Here is a 14,505-nt window from a genome sequence, read left to right as displayed (position 1 = left end):
CATGTTAAATTCCTTAACGTATTGTCTATCTTTAACATTTACTTCGAGGCTTCAAAGCACATACAATTCAGTAATCCTTGAGTGTCAGCCAGGTGCAAAAAAAAATATTGGCAGCCAGACTTTTGGAGGCGCTCGCAAATGGAGAATCTTCAGGTGCAAAATGCGCCTGGCGCCCTGCTAATTTCAAACCCTGGAAATTTCTAATTTTCTAATTTTGAGCACAAAATGACCGGGGGGTTGTTGAAACATTTGTACGGGGAGAGAACATTCTTGAAGGAAGAAGGCTTTGTCCCCCTCACTGCAAATCTAGGCCGATAAACTGTTTTGAGAACAGGAATGGTTGTGTGAACGACGATTTCCCCTGCTGAGTGCTGGAATTCATGCCTTTGCAAAGCCGACATTGGGTGTCCTCTTGGAATCGGTGAGCGAGATTAAGCTCTCGGCACTTCTCCTCATGTAGTCTTATATCTGCCCGCTGCTTATCAGTCAAGAGACCCCGGGAGAATATCACTTCCTTCCAAATCCGTTGACTCTCCATTTTAAAGTGAACCGGGTTTTCCCACAGCATGGTGCTAACAAGTATAATTTAACACAAAGCATTTGAAAGGCTCTGCACAGCCACAGAATTTAATTTAAAAATTGCTCCTAGGGAACAAAACAAGGCAAAGATCCTTTCCTAGAGGGATCCGAAAACAGTGTTGAAAGGAGAGGCATTCCATTTAAAAGAAGCTTTTTTTGGTTTTGTTTTGGAAAGCAATGTTAAGAGTCAGCGCCAGATCGACAGATTTTGCTGGAGATGGCAAGAATCTTCATTGCTGTCCCTTCCCCGACTTCAACACTGGCTGGTGTGTGCCTCTTGCCTTTGGTAGGCACCCCAGTCCAGGAAGCAACAAGTGGCAAATGAGGCTCCTGGCTGCAAACCTTGCAAGGCCTTTTGCGGCTTATGGAAGGCAGGTGGCCATGACAGGGGTGGCCGGAGAGGCTAAGAAGCTCTTCTTCAGCTTGGTTTGCACTGGGCAGGACGTGCCGTCCGCATATGCCCAGCCAGCAAGCGGGCAAGGGAGCCCAGCCAGCTAGGACCGCCAGCCCTTGCTGTTGGGAATGGACAGACAAGTCCCAGGCCCCTGGGGGGGGGCAGTGTGAGGAGGCACCTCTCTTTGGGGGTAGCTCAGAAACCAGGGGCGGCAGCAGCGGATGCCCAGAGGACTCCCAAGGAGAGGGGGGAGGAGAGGAGGCTGAGGGAACACTCCACAAGGGAGGGTGTTCGAAAAGGGGTGAGGGGCTGCCAGCTCTGCAGGCAAGGGGTGGCATAACTGGGCTCCTGAGACCCACAGGGGGACTGCAGAAAGAATGCAGTCAAGGGAGCCGTGGACTCAAAGAGGTTGAAAACCTCCGATCTACATGAAACCGTTGAGTGATTGCTGGGCATTCCATGTGGAGGGCACGCTGTTGCTCTCATGTCCAGCTTGCCAGCTTCGCTTTGAGGTGTCTGGGTGGCCATTGTGAGTGGGTGGACCTTTGATGCGATCCAGCAGGCTTGTCTTATGTCCTTATGTTCAGTTCACAGCATCTCTGGGTCGGACTGGCAGAAACTACTGCCTGAACCCCTGGAGAGCTCCTACCAGTCACCGTAGACAATATTGAGCTAGATGGACGAATGGTCAGACTCAGTGGGCTGCCTTGTGCAATGAAACATTCTCCTCCTCCTCTTCCAAGCACACATTCCCTAAATCCACAGTCCTCCAGAACAGATGCGAAAAGATTAGTTGACTGTATCCCAGTACAGCCGTTCCTTGGTAGTTGAACGCCTTAGTTGTCAAACAAATAGGCTCCTGAACATCGCAAATCCGGAAGTAAGTGTTCCGGTTTGCGAATGTTTGTTGGAAGCTTCCGATTGACTGCAAGAAGCTCCTGCAGCCAATCGGAAGCCGTACCTTGGTTTTTGAACCGTTTCGGGAGTCGAACAGACCCCTGGAATGGATTAAATTTGAGAATGAAGGAACGACTGTATAAGGCAACTTCCTATGTCCCCATAGTGCAGCTGTGGATTTTTGCTCACAAGTAAAAATTCTTTGCAAGAAGCCATTTTTCTTCCAGTTTGGTACAGTGCCACCAAAAAAAGGAGGAGGAGGAGGATTGTCATTGTCTCATTATTTATCTCCTTTATCTGTCCCCCTGCCTCCTCTAAGTATGTCTCCCAACTTATCTCATATCTTATTTGTACTTTGGAAGCAATTGTCCTCTGTGTGCAATTGTTGTGCAATTGCTTCCTTGCACACTCGGCCCAAGCAACACGGGCAGAGGTTCCGTGCGCCAGCTCAGAACTATAGGAAGAAGACCAGGAGTGGCGACTTCCCCATGCCAAGGAAGGGCATTGCTTACATCTCAGCGGAGGGTGCATTCAGACGTCCAGAAAGAACATTGCATCGCTTTTCCTGATTATAATGGTAGTGCTTCTGTCCTGCTTTCTCACGTTCCTTTCACACTGCACGAACCTCTTGTGTTATGGAAGTGGCTTGTGGACTGATAACACCAGCAGTTGCACTAAGTTTCATTTACACCAGTGGGTGGGAGTGACACAACAAACACCCCAGGTAGAGACTTATCCCCCTCCGTTGGAAAAGCTCTTAAAAACAAACATGTCTTCAGTTGTGTCCAGAAAGTACAAGTATTGGATTGCCTATAAGAACGAAGGAAGAGATCTGTAGGAAACCGGCAAGCAGCATCGCTCTCTCCTCTTCTTTTGGTTTCCAGAAAATGGTACTCGGAAGCATTTGCTGCTTCTGACTTCGGAGGTAGAGCATGTCAGCATGCACCATGGGAGACGCCAGGGCTCCGTGCCCTCCCAGCCGGCCTGCCGGGTGTCTCACCCTCCGGTGCAGCTTGAGATAACGACCTAGACTCCAAGAGCCTAGACACGCTGTTGCAGAGTCCAAACAGCCAAAAACGGTGAGAGAGACGGTAGTGGCATTATTTACAAGCGTTTTATTAAACGTAACTCAGGAGAGAGAGAGAGAGAGAGAGAGAGAGAGAGAGAAGCATGTCCTCTCCTTCTTCATCAGCGCAGCAGAGCAAAAGCAACAGCAATACACAACGGAAGCACGGACAGACATGTGACATACAACAGCTACACATCTGTACCTTAAGGTGGAACTGAATTCCCAACATCGCATAGCCCTCAGGACTAGCAGTCAGCAACAGCTCTCCCCTCCATGAATTTGTCCGGTCTTCTTTCAAAGCCATCCAACTTGGTGGCCATTGCTGCGTCCTGCGGCAGGGAGTTCCATAGTTCTGTTATAGTGTGAAGAAGTGTCTGTCGTATTGCAACAGGAATTGTATTGGATTGTATTAGATGGGAGCTACCTGTTAAGAGCAGTAGACTCGTAATCTGGTGAACCGGGTTCGCTTCCCCGCTCCTCCACATGCAGCTGCTGGGTGACCTTGGGCTAGTCGCACTTCTCTGAAGTCTCTCAGCCTCACTCACCTCACAGAGTGTTTGTTGTGGGGGAGGAAGGGAAAGGAGAATGTTAGCCGCTTTGAGACTCCTTCCGGTAGTGATAAAGCGGGGTATCAAATCCAAACTCTTCTACTCCCTATGCTTAGTCAACCCTCCCCTATATCGTAATTTCGCATGCTCCTGCCCTGCGTTTGGGAGTTGGAAGCATTTGCTGAGAATAAACCCTAGGGATCCTCCGTTCAGCCTGCCCTGGGCCGCCACAAGCCAAATCTTGCCTCTCTCCCAGCCCCTGTTCATTTCCAAATAGTTTCCTCCATGGATGGTGACCTTCCTGGCTATTATGTTGTGTTTTGGATGGCGCATGTTTTAGATCTCTCGCTGGCTGCTGGGAGATCGATGCACAGAGGGGGAAACGGAATGGCCTGGTTTAAAATGAATCATGCTTTGGCCTTCGAGAGGAGATGTGAGATGGAAGATCTTAACCCCGGCCATGTGTTAGAAAGGAATGAGCCCCTGGAACGAGCCAACGGAGTCTAATAAAAGAGTTCTGCTGCCCTCCTCAACGCAAGTCAAGTCCGTCTCATATTATTCCTAACTCAGCAACAATTTAGCCCTTAGCTGTCCTCCTCTCTTCTTCAGATTTGTTTCCTCTTTGACACTTAGGGAAGCGGTTTCAGGGGGTGGGTGGGCGGAGAAGCAGTCGGGTATTTTTTTTTCCCTTTAAAAGGGAGCAAGCAGAGGACTGCTTTTCGGGACAATCTTCTGCGTAGCTTTTCAAATTGCTTTAGAATTTCCAAAGTTTGGAAAACAGGAGCCCCATTCATCTGTCTTAAGCTCTTCACTGCGTTGGATGAAGCGGAATCATAGAATCAGAATCTTTGGGTTGGAAGGGACCCCAGGAGTCATCTAGTCCCACCCCCTGCAATGCAGGAATCTGCAACGCAGGGGGAGGCAGTGTTTGTCTGGAAGTTACTGGGAACACAGCATCAGCCCTGCCCCCCTCCCACCATCAAAATTTGGACTCCTGCGGCGAAATCGAGAATTGCTACGATTATTCACTTTATACACCACAGTCTCCATGCTCTAGCCCTCACGGTCCCTTTCAGCTCTGTGATTCTATGATCTGTAAATGGGGGTCCCTGCCTTTTTGGGGCCGGGTTGAGCCTGTGTTAAGGTCACATCCACACCATTCATTTAAAGCACACGACTTTCCCCAAAAGTATCCCGGGAACCATATTTTGCTGAGGGCGCTCAAAATGGTATCCCTGTGGGGTGAACTACAGTTCCCACAATTCTTGACACGTGCTTCAAATGTATGGCACAGACTGGTAGCCTCAAACTAGATTTGACTTTCCTTCGCGAAGATTGTAGGGCGGCCAAAAATGCAGCCGCAAGATCTGCTTTTAAATTCCACATCTGAAAAAATAAATTGGTTAAAGCCTTTCTTCGCTTCTGCCTCCTATTAGAGCCAACGGCCTACACTGGGAACTTGTAAAGCCAACTCCAACAGTGAACTGCACATTGTAATTATTTCCTAATGTGCGGATGGCTTGGAGATCTGAGCGGCTTCTACCCAAACCCAGTTCCTTTATTAAAGAGCATGCAGGCAGAGCCTCTTTTGTATCTGAGTCATCTGAGGGGGTGCAGATCCTGAGCCAGTGTGCCTGGCAGCAGGAGCAGGAATGCTGGCAGCTGTCTTATACCAAGCTGGACTATTGACCCATCTAGTTTAGTATTGCCTATGCTGACAGGCAGCAGCTCTGCAGGGTTTCAGATGGGCGTTTCTCCCAGTCCTACCTGGAGATGCCCTGGGATTGAACCTTGGACCTTCTGCATGCCGTAGATTTATATTATTTGTTGCATTTATATCTCACCTTTTCCTCCGTGGTGCTTAAGGTGGAGTACAAGGCTCATCCCTCCACGTTTAATCTCCACAACAACCCTGTGAGGTAGGTTGTGCTGAGAAGCAGTGACTGGCCCAAGGTTGCCCAGGGAGCTTCATGACTGAGCAGGGATTTGACCCCTGGTCTCCCAGGTCCTCATCTGGCACTCTAACCACTACACTACTCCGAGCTGCCTCAGAGTCTCCTAATGGACTGTTGTTGTTTAGTCGTTTAGTCGTGTCCGACTCTTCGTGACCCCATGGACCATAGCACGCCAGGCACTCCTGTCTTGCACTGCCTCCCGTAGTTTGGTCAAACTCATGTTCGTAGCTTCGAGAACACTGTCCAACCATCTTGTCCTCTGTCGTCCCCTTCTCCTAGTGCCCTCAATCTTTCCCAACATCAGGGTCTTTTCCAAGGATTCTTCTCTTCTCATGAGGTGGCCAAAGTATTGGAGCCTCAGCTTCACGATCTGTCCTTCCAGGGAGCACTCAGGGCTGATTTCCTTAAGAATTGATAGGTTTGATCTTGTAGCAGTCCATGGGACTCTCAAGAGTCTCCTCCAGCACCATAATTCAAAAGCATCAATTCTTCGGCGATCAGCCTTCTTTATGGTCCAGCTCTCACTTCCATACATCACTACTGGGAAAACCATAGCTTTAACTATACGGACCTTCGTCGGCAAGGTGATGTCTCTGCTTTTTAAGATGCTGTCTAGGTTTGTCATTGCTTTTCTCCCAAGAAGCAGGCGTCTTTTAATTTCGTGACTGCTGTCACCATCTGCAGTGATCAAGGAGCCCAAGAAAGTAAAATCTCTCACTGCCTCCATTTCTTCCCCTTCTATTTGCCAGGAGGTGATGGGACCAGTGGCCATGATCTTGGTTTTTTTGATGTTGAGCTTCAGACCATATTTTGCGCTCTCCTCTTTCACCCTCATTAAAAGGTTCTTTAATTCCTCCTCACTTTCTGCCATCAAGGTTGTGTCATCTGCATATCTGAGGTTGTTGATATTTCTTCCGGCAATCTTAATTCCTGCTTGGGATTCATCTAGTCCAGCCTTTCGCATGATGAATTCTGCATATAAGTTAAATAAGCAGGGAGACAATATACAACCTTGTCGTACTCCTTTCCCAATTTTGAACCAATCAGTTGTTCCATATCCAGTTCTAACTGTAGCTTCTTGTCCCACATAGAGATTTCTCAGGAGACAGATGAGGTGATCAGGCACTCCCATTTCTTTAAGAACTTGCCATAGTTTGCTGTGGTCGACACAGTCAAAGGCTTTTGCATAGTCAATGAAGCAGAAGTAGACGTTTTTCTGGAACTCTCTAGCTTTCTCCATAATCCAGCGCATGTTTGCTATTTGGTCTCTGGTTCCTCTGCCCTTTCGAAATCCAGCTTGCACTTCTGGGAGTTCTCGGTCCACATACTGCCTAAGCCTGCCTTGTAGAATTTTAAGCATGACCTTGCTAGCGTGTGAAATGAGCGCAATTGTGCGGTAGTTGGAGCATTCTTTGGCACTGCCCTTCTTTGGAATTGGGACGTAGACTGATCTTCTCCAATCCTCTGGCCATTGCTGAGTTTTCCAAACTTGCATGGACAATGGACTAAATGAGGGCAAATAAACCCAAGCCCAATTCTTTCTTTCTTTCTTTCTTTCTTTCTTTCTTTCTTTCTTTCTTTCTTTCTTTCTTTCTTTCTTTCTTTCTTTCTTTCTTTCTTTCCTTTTATTTTATTTGTTTTCCAAAAACAAAAAAACCAGAAGAAACGAAAAGTAAATACACACACACACACAAACAACAACAACAACAACAAATCTGTGTATTGTGAGGACCATGCCTGTACACAAATATCAACACAACAATAATTAAAAATATTAAAATTCATTGCATACTATCCCAACAAAACCTTCATCCCACAAAACAGGAAGAGAAGGAAAACAAGCAACGAGTTAAACAGACGATAAAGGGGTCTTTACATTGTCATCCATAAATCTTTCCCTTTCCTTTTCATGGCCTTCATCACAAAAACCGCTACCGCATGGGTAATACGTAGGTTTGCATCAACTAACAAAAATTTTACTCTATCTTCAGGATTGATTATAGAGTTGGGTATAATTTGCAGCATTGCGTCTCTAAAGCCCGAGTAAATGGGGCAATAGAGGAGGTAATGTATAAGATCCTCTTTAATTTTCATAAGGCAAGGGCATAAACTATGTTCTACTGGGGTTTTTGTGAATCTACCGGTCAGATATGCAGTTGGCAATGTTTGAAACCGGGCCATAGTAAAAGCTCTGCAAAGGGTGGGATCAGTGATCTCCACCAAGTAGTTGGCACAGATTTTGACTGCTTTTACTTGGGGAAACTAGTAGGAAAACCCAGAATTTTTTTATCTTCGTGGTGTCCAAAAAGGCGTCTTTTTCAAAGATCCATTCCCGAACTTTATCAGGGCTCCACAGTTTGAGAGTATTAAACTCAGGTTGATTGTATCTGGATAGAATATCTAATAGGTTTTGACGCCAAGTAGTATTATGTTGTAAAGATACAAAGGCTTGTTTAGCCATATAAAAACCAGACATCCCCCCCCCTTTTCCACCCAGCACCTTGCCTTATACTTATAACATATTTTAAACTAAAATATGACTTCCTTCCATCGATGCTTGGCCCAATTCTGATGGGTCAGAGATGCTGTGTGTTTAAGATAATGCTCAATTTGTTCCATACGGGTTGTAATCTTTCTAAAGATGAGGTTTACGGTCTTTTTAAGGTGAATTTGCAAATGTGACACTAGATGGCAACAGTGAGCTATGCAAAATTCAATGTATGTTTCAAAACGTTTTTTTAAAGCAATTTTACAGCGTTTTTTTAAAAATGTGTGTGTAGATTCCACCCTTTTGTGGCGGTGTGTGTGTGTGACTTCCATGGTTTAGACTGCAAATGGCTTTATACAAGTCTCTGGCGCTGCCACCCTTGGAATACATTGTTGGCCATCTGCCACAGGTGCTTCGGTGGAGATTCCTGCATTGCAGTGGGTTGGGCTAGATGACCCCTAGGGGTCCCTTCCAACTCTGCAATTCCGAGATTCTACAACTGTGTCTCATTCTCTGCAATTCCGAGATTCTACAACTGTGTCTCATTCTGGTTGCTGCACCTCAAAAAGGCAATTGTGGTGCTGAAAAGGGTTCTGAAAATGGCACGGAGGTGGAGCAACTCTCTTAGGAGGAAAGGTTGCATTTGGGTTTTTTTAGTGGGGTGGGGGGAACCAGTAGTGATGTATGGAAGAGAGAGCTGGACCATAAAGAAGGCTGATCACCTGAAGAATTGATGCTTTTGAATTATGGTGCTGGAGGAGACTCTTGAGAGTCCCATGGACTGCAAGAAGATCAAACCTATCCATTCTTAAGGAAATCAGCCCTGAGTGCTCACTGGAAGGACAGATCCTGAAGCTGAGGCTCCAATACTTTGGCCACCTCATGAGAAGAGAAGACTCCCTGGAAAAGACCCTGATGTTGGGAAAGATGGAGGGCACAAGGAGAAGGGGACGACAGAGGACGAGATGGTTGGACAGTGTTCTCGAAGCTACCAACATGAGTCTGACTAAACTGCGGGAGGCAGTGGAAGACAGGAGTGCCTGGCGTGCTGTGGTCCGTAGGGTCACGAAGAGTCCGACACGACTAAAAACAACAACAGTGGGGGTGGGGAAGGTGAGTGATTCCCTTTAGACACATGATGGAGATGTAGAATTACTCATAGTGTGGAGGAAGTGGTTAGAAAGATTCTCTCCCCCTCCCCCACAAAGTGGAACCCAGGACCATTCAGTGAAGCTGATGATATTCAGGACTGGCAAAAGGGCAGGATTTATTCAGACAGCTCGTAGTGAACTATGGAGTTTGCAGTCAGAGCTTGCACAGTTTTTTTTAAAAAAGGGGATCAGATACATTAACGGAGGAGAAAGCTATCAATTCCAAGGGGATAGAAATTCAACAAATAAGAAATAAATAAATGTCTGCAGGCAGACTGTCACCTGAGCGCAGAGTCTGGCCTTCCTGCCGAAGAAATTAGAGAGTGCATTATTTTTGAGGGGTACTACGGGGTACGTCTTGCTTGGTGTGCGGCTTCACAGCCCCCAAAGCTTCCCAGATGGAAATAGCAGCACTTGTGTATTCACAGAATTGCTAGCCTGACTGACAGAGACTGTCCTGCCTTTTGCCTTCTTCATCACGTGTTGCTGCAGGCTGTTCTGGGCTTGCTGTATCTACACCGTATGCGTTTATTTGCTCTGCAATGCTTCGGAAGCAGACTGCGCTAGTCAACTGGGCTAATAAACTCACATTTATAAAATAAAATAAGGGGCGCTTAACGGAATGCAAGCTCGCAGCCAAGTTTACCCATACGTTTAAAGTCCATGGCTTCCCTGCAAAGAACCCGGGGAACTGTGGTTTTCAGAACTACAATTCCCAACATCCTTATTAAAACTACAGCAGTTCCCGGGACTCTGGGCATGTGCTTTGGGGGATATTCTTAACAACAACAACAAAAGTACTACACTTGGGCAAAAAAAAATGAAAGGCACAAATACAGGATGGGTGACACCCGGCTTGAGAGCAGTACATGTGAAAAGGATCTAGGAGTCTTGGTAGACCACAAACTTGACATGAGTCAACAGTGTGATGCAGCAGCTAAAAAAGCAAATGCAATTCTGGGCTGCATCAATAGGAGTATAGCATCTAGATCAAGGGAAGTAATAGTACCACTGTATTCTGCTCTGGTCAGACCTCACCTGGAGTACTGTGTTCAGTTCTGGGCACCACAGTTCAAGAAGGATACTGACAAGCTGGAACGTGTCCAGAAGAGGGCAACCAAAATGGTCAAAGGCCTGGAAACGATGCCTTATGAGGAATGGCTTAGGGAGCTGGGTGTGTTTAGCCTGGAGAATAGAAGGTTAAGGGGTGATATGATAGCCATGTTCAAATATATAAAAGGATGTCATATAGAAGAGGGAGAAAGGTTGTTTTCTGCTGCTCCAGCGAAGTGGACACGGAGCAATGGATTCAAACTACAAGAAAGAAGATTCTACCTAAACATTAGGAAGAACTTCCTGACAGTAAGAGCTGTTCGGCAGTGGAATTTGCTACCAAGGAGTGTGGTGGAGTCTCCTTCTTTGGAGGTCTTTAAGCAGAGGCTTGACAGCCATCTGTCAGGAATGCTTTGATGGTGTTTCCTGCTTGGCCGGGGGTTGGACTGGATGGCCCTTGTGGTCTCTTCCAACTCTCTGATTCTATGATTCTAACAACAAGAAGAAGAACTGTACCCTGCCAATCTGACTGGGTGTAGCCAAATAAGAGCCATTTTCTCATCAGGAATCTGAAAATGGAGGTGGATCTGACAGATTTGGGCAGTTGGAGCCACGCTGAGCAGTCCCTGAAAATAATCCTCTGGGGTTGCTAACATGACCCCTTCCAGATGTTATTGGCCAGCAACGCCTATCGACCCTGACCGTTGGCCATGGTGGCTGGGTGTGAAGGAAGTTGGGGTCCAAGAAGATCTGACAACCATCACATTTCTGTGGGCACACCCTATCCTGCCCCCCTCATATTGGCTATCACTGCCACGCTGCCATGTTTCCCTGGCACAAAGCATTTGCAGGTAGGGGGGGCAGCAATTCTGTCTTCCTCGAGCTGAAGGTTGGCTTCTTTGGTTTCCTGCCCAAGGCTTCCTGGTCCTTCTTCCAACTGCTCCCCCCACCCCAAAACATAAGTCTTTAAACTGTCATGGCTTCCCCCAAAGAGTTCTGGGAGCTTTAGTCTGTGTGGAGAATAGGGAATCTCCTCAGCTCTCTTAACAAACTGCAGCTCCCAGAATGTCTATTTGAAGTGGCATGTCAGCGCTTTAAAAGCATGGTCGGTCTGTGGCCTTCGAGCCGTTACTCATAACATAAGCCTGTCTCCTTTCATAGCATGAACGTTCTTGCGTCAAAGACTTGTTTTGAGCATGTGTGTGATTGTGGTTGTTTAGTTTTAACCATCACCTTGAGAGCTGAACTCAAGGGAAGAGAACAATGTGTAGGTCTGGATAATTTTATGTATTGGCACGTGATTATTGCTTCTGCTTTTTTTTACAAAGCAATAAAAATCTTTGTGCATCCTTCTCAAGAAACAAGGCATTATGAATAGGACCCTTTGGAACAGCCCAGGCTTTCAAGAGCTCAGTCTTCCCTCTTTTTCATCTTCCTTAGATCCTGACCCAAAGAGGTTTTAAGGCTTTTTTTGTTTGTTTTTTGGCTGCTTCGTAGGCTGGTGGGGCCTCGGAACGAATCAACAATGGCTCTTCTATGAACATTTTTTTGATCTCTCAACCTACTTGCTTCCCCTCTCGTTTTTAAAAACACACACTTGCATGCAATGGAGCCAAGCCCACCAGATGTCTGGATCTTAAGCAATCGACTGTCTTCTCCTCTCGCTCCAGGACAATCTTCCAGCTGTGGAATATAATACCGTTTCTTGGAACAGGCTCAAACAGCTTGTAATGGACAATGTTGGCCACTGAACCTTCCTAGCATTCGGGTTCTTCCAAGGCGTTGTTAACACCACGGTTTGTGCAACAGGGTTATATACCTGGCAGCATCGTGTATCCACAGCAGTGACCAGAGGAGGAATGACCGCTGGGATGAGTGCAGAGAGAAGAAATGCCATGGAGCATCTGCAGCAGCACAACCGGACGCCTTCATCGGCCCCGGCTGCAACAAAACATGTCTCTCCCATATCAGTCTTTGCAGTCACAGCAGGCGCTGTAACTCTTCAACTGTTTGACCTCGCCCCCGAAGGCACACTCTTCCCATAGCTGTCAACTTTAGGATTTGAAAATAAGGGATCAGGAGCCTCACCTGTCCCGGGGACAGTCTGCGGTATATCTAACAATCCAGGATAGCAGCGGGAAACGGCGCTGGAATAAGGGAATTTCCAGCAAAAAAAGGGAAAGTTGCCAGCTGTGGCTTGGAATAAGGGAGTTTCCCGCAAAAAAAAGAGGGAGGGTTGGCAGCTATGCACTCTTCCATTGTCTCCCGAGACAGACACATGTCAACCAGTGTACAGGCCTACAGTTTTTTCTCCTGCTCCAAGGGAAGGTAGGGAATGAATCTGAAGGCTGAGTTGTGCCTAAGGGGACAGGCTAAAGTTAAAAAAAATAAAAATAAAAATTCTTCTTCAAGTAGCACCTTAGAGACCAACTAAGTTAGTTCATTTTGTCTGGGGGAGGGGCACTTTAATAATAATAATAATAGCATATTTGAATTGCTCACACCCAAATACATATTTTTAAGAGACTGAAGAAACTGGCAAAAATTAAGTTTCACCCCCTAAAATGAGTCAGAACGTTGGTCCATTTTGCCCAGTACTTGCCCACACTGACTGGAAGCTGCTCTGCAAGGCTTCAGGGCCTCTTGCTGCCTTTTCTGGAGACACCCGGGATTGAACCTGGAACTTTCTCCATGGGAAAGCAGGTGCTTTCTTAAGGCACCAAAGAAAGCCTGCTGGACTCTGCTTCAAGGCTTCACCCTCAGCCTCTTACACAGGCTCTGCATCAGCATTCTCCAAGCTGGTGCCCTCCCGGTGCAACAGGATAACAATTCCCCAGCCCCCCAGGGTTCAGCGTTAGGGGTCTTAACCTGGCCACCCTTGTCAAGGGATATTCTCTGTTCTTATCAATATTTGAAATTGCCAAGCGTAGCCTCGCCCTTCTCTCCAAGGGGCTGCCAGGAGAACTGCTCCCCAATGATTTCCCCATCCACTCTCAGTAGTCACAGTTTTGTCTCAAGGCTATGATTCATTGTTAAAGCCTAGCCTGCCGTTTAAAAACCACCCAAGGAGCAATTAAGGGGCATTTCTATAGGCACATCAAAAACTTGCCTTTTTCTTTTTTACAAATATATATATGTGTGTGTGCAGCATTAATGAATAGCTTTGAAATTCACAATATCAAATCAGGGAAGTGGTATGATGGTGGATCCATCATTAAAAATAAATCACTATAGGCGAATCTTACAATAGACAGAATAGCCCCCTCAAAAGCGACTGTTTGAGTTAAGTAGAAGGAATAGCCCCAGGGCAAGATCTCTGGAATTCTGAAATATGCAGAAGATCTTCCTGCCGGGCGTGCATAGGATTCCATTGTCCGTTTTTTAAAGAGGGAGATTTCCTTTGGGAACATTGGTGCCTGCTTTTGGAATCCTCCGCAGCCCTCTTCCTCATCTGTGAATCCACCTGTTTGCTTTGACTCAGGGCATTGTAAAAGAACACTATCTCCACTGAGATCAGGTAAAGCTGGAAAGGAAGTCCAACTACTGGTCGTAGTTCAGGTGTTCAAAGCACTTCCTTTGGGGAGTTCAATAGCAGGGCAGATATTTGGAATGCAAAAGGCCCAGGGTTCAAATCCAGGTTGCACCAAGGGAGAACCCCGCCTTAAACCCTGGAGAGCTGCTGCCAGTCAGTGCCAGCAGTAGTGGGTTAGATGGACCAATGGTCTGATCTAGTGTTCGTACACTTACAACCATCCTTACAACACCTTCAGAGGGTGGGTGAGCATTTATCACCCCCGTATCTCAGGTAGCTGAGTCTGAGAGTGCCCTGCTAAAGACTGCCTAATGAAATCACGGCAGGCATGAGATTCCCACTAGGTCCTTCCTGATTCATAGCTCAGTCTTTTAACCACTGCCCTTCCCCAGCCGTCACTACATTTGCTCAAATGCAGTGCTTACTTCCCTTGCCGCTGCATTTCCTTATCCCGTGTCAAACTGGAGTCGATCGCAAATTTCTCAGGGCAGGGTTGCGTTACCAATGATAGCAGCAATGATTTTAATTTTTATTTCATGTCGCATTCTGCTCTGGTCTCCACTTGAAGAACAGGGGAGAACGAACAAAAAGCCACATTAGAAAATGTGAAATCATAGAAGCACAGTCGGAAAGGATCACAAGAGTGATCTAGTCCGAGACCCTGCAGTGCAGGAATAACAGGGATTGAACTCGCAACCTTGGCATTATCAGCACCATGCTCTAGCCAACTGAGCTACCCAGGCTGAGCCCCTACTTACCTGCCTTTTTAAAAAAATCGCAAAGCTGCAAACGGTGTACCTTTTTGAGAGCCAGTGTGGTGTAGTGGTTAAGAGCGGTAG

The 14,505-nt window shown here is 46.7% G+C and overlaps 1 protein-coding gene across 1 annotated transcript in view; it reads left to right on the top strand.

The window, feature by feature from the left end:
- Nucleotides 1-14,505, top strand: part of DACT1 (dishevelled binding antagonist of beta catenin 1) — a 63,454-nt gene that overhangs the window by 8,104 nt on the left and 40,845 nt on the right. The gene's annotated exons all lie outside the window — the stretch shown is intronic.

Source organism: Zootoca vivipara, chromosome 1 (genome assembly GCF_965207765.1).
Source record: "Zootoca vivipara chromosome 1, rZooViv2.hap1.1, whole genome shotgun sequence".
NCBI classification, from domain to species: domain Eukaryota; kingdom Metazoa; phylum Chordata; class Lepidosauria; order Squamata; family Lacertidae; genus Zootoca; species Zootoca vivipara.
The sequence above is the reverse complement of the archived record's forward strand: the minus strand, read 5'-3'. Positions and strand labels throughout refer to the sequence as shown.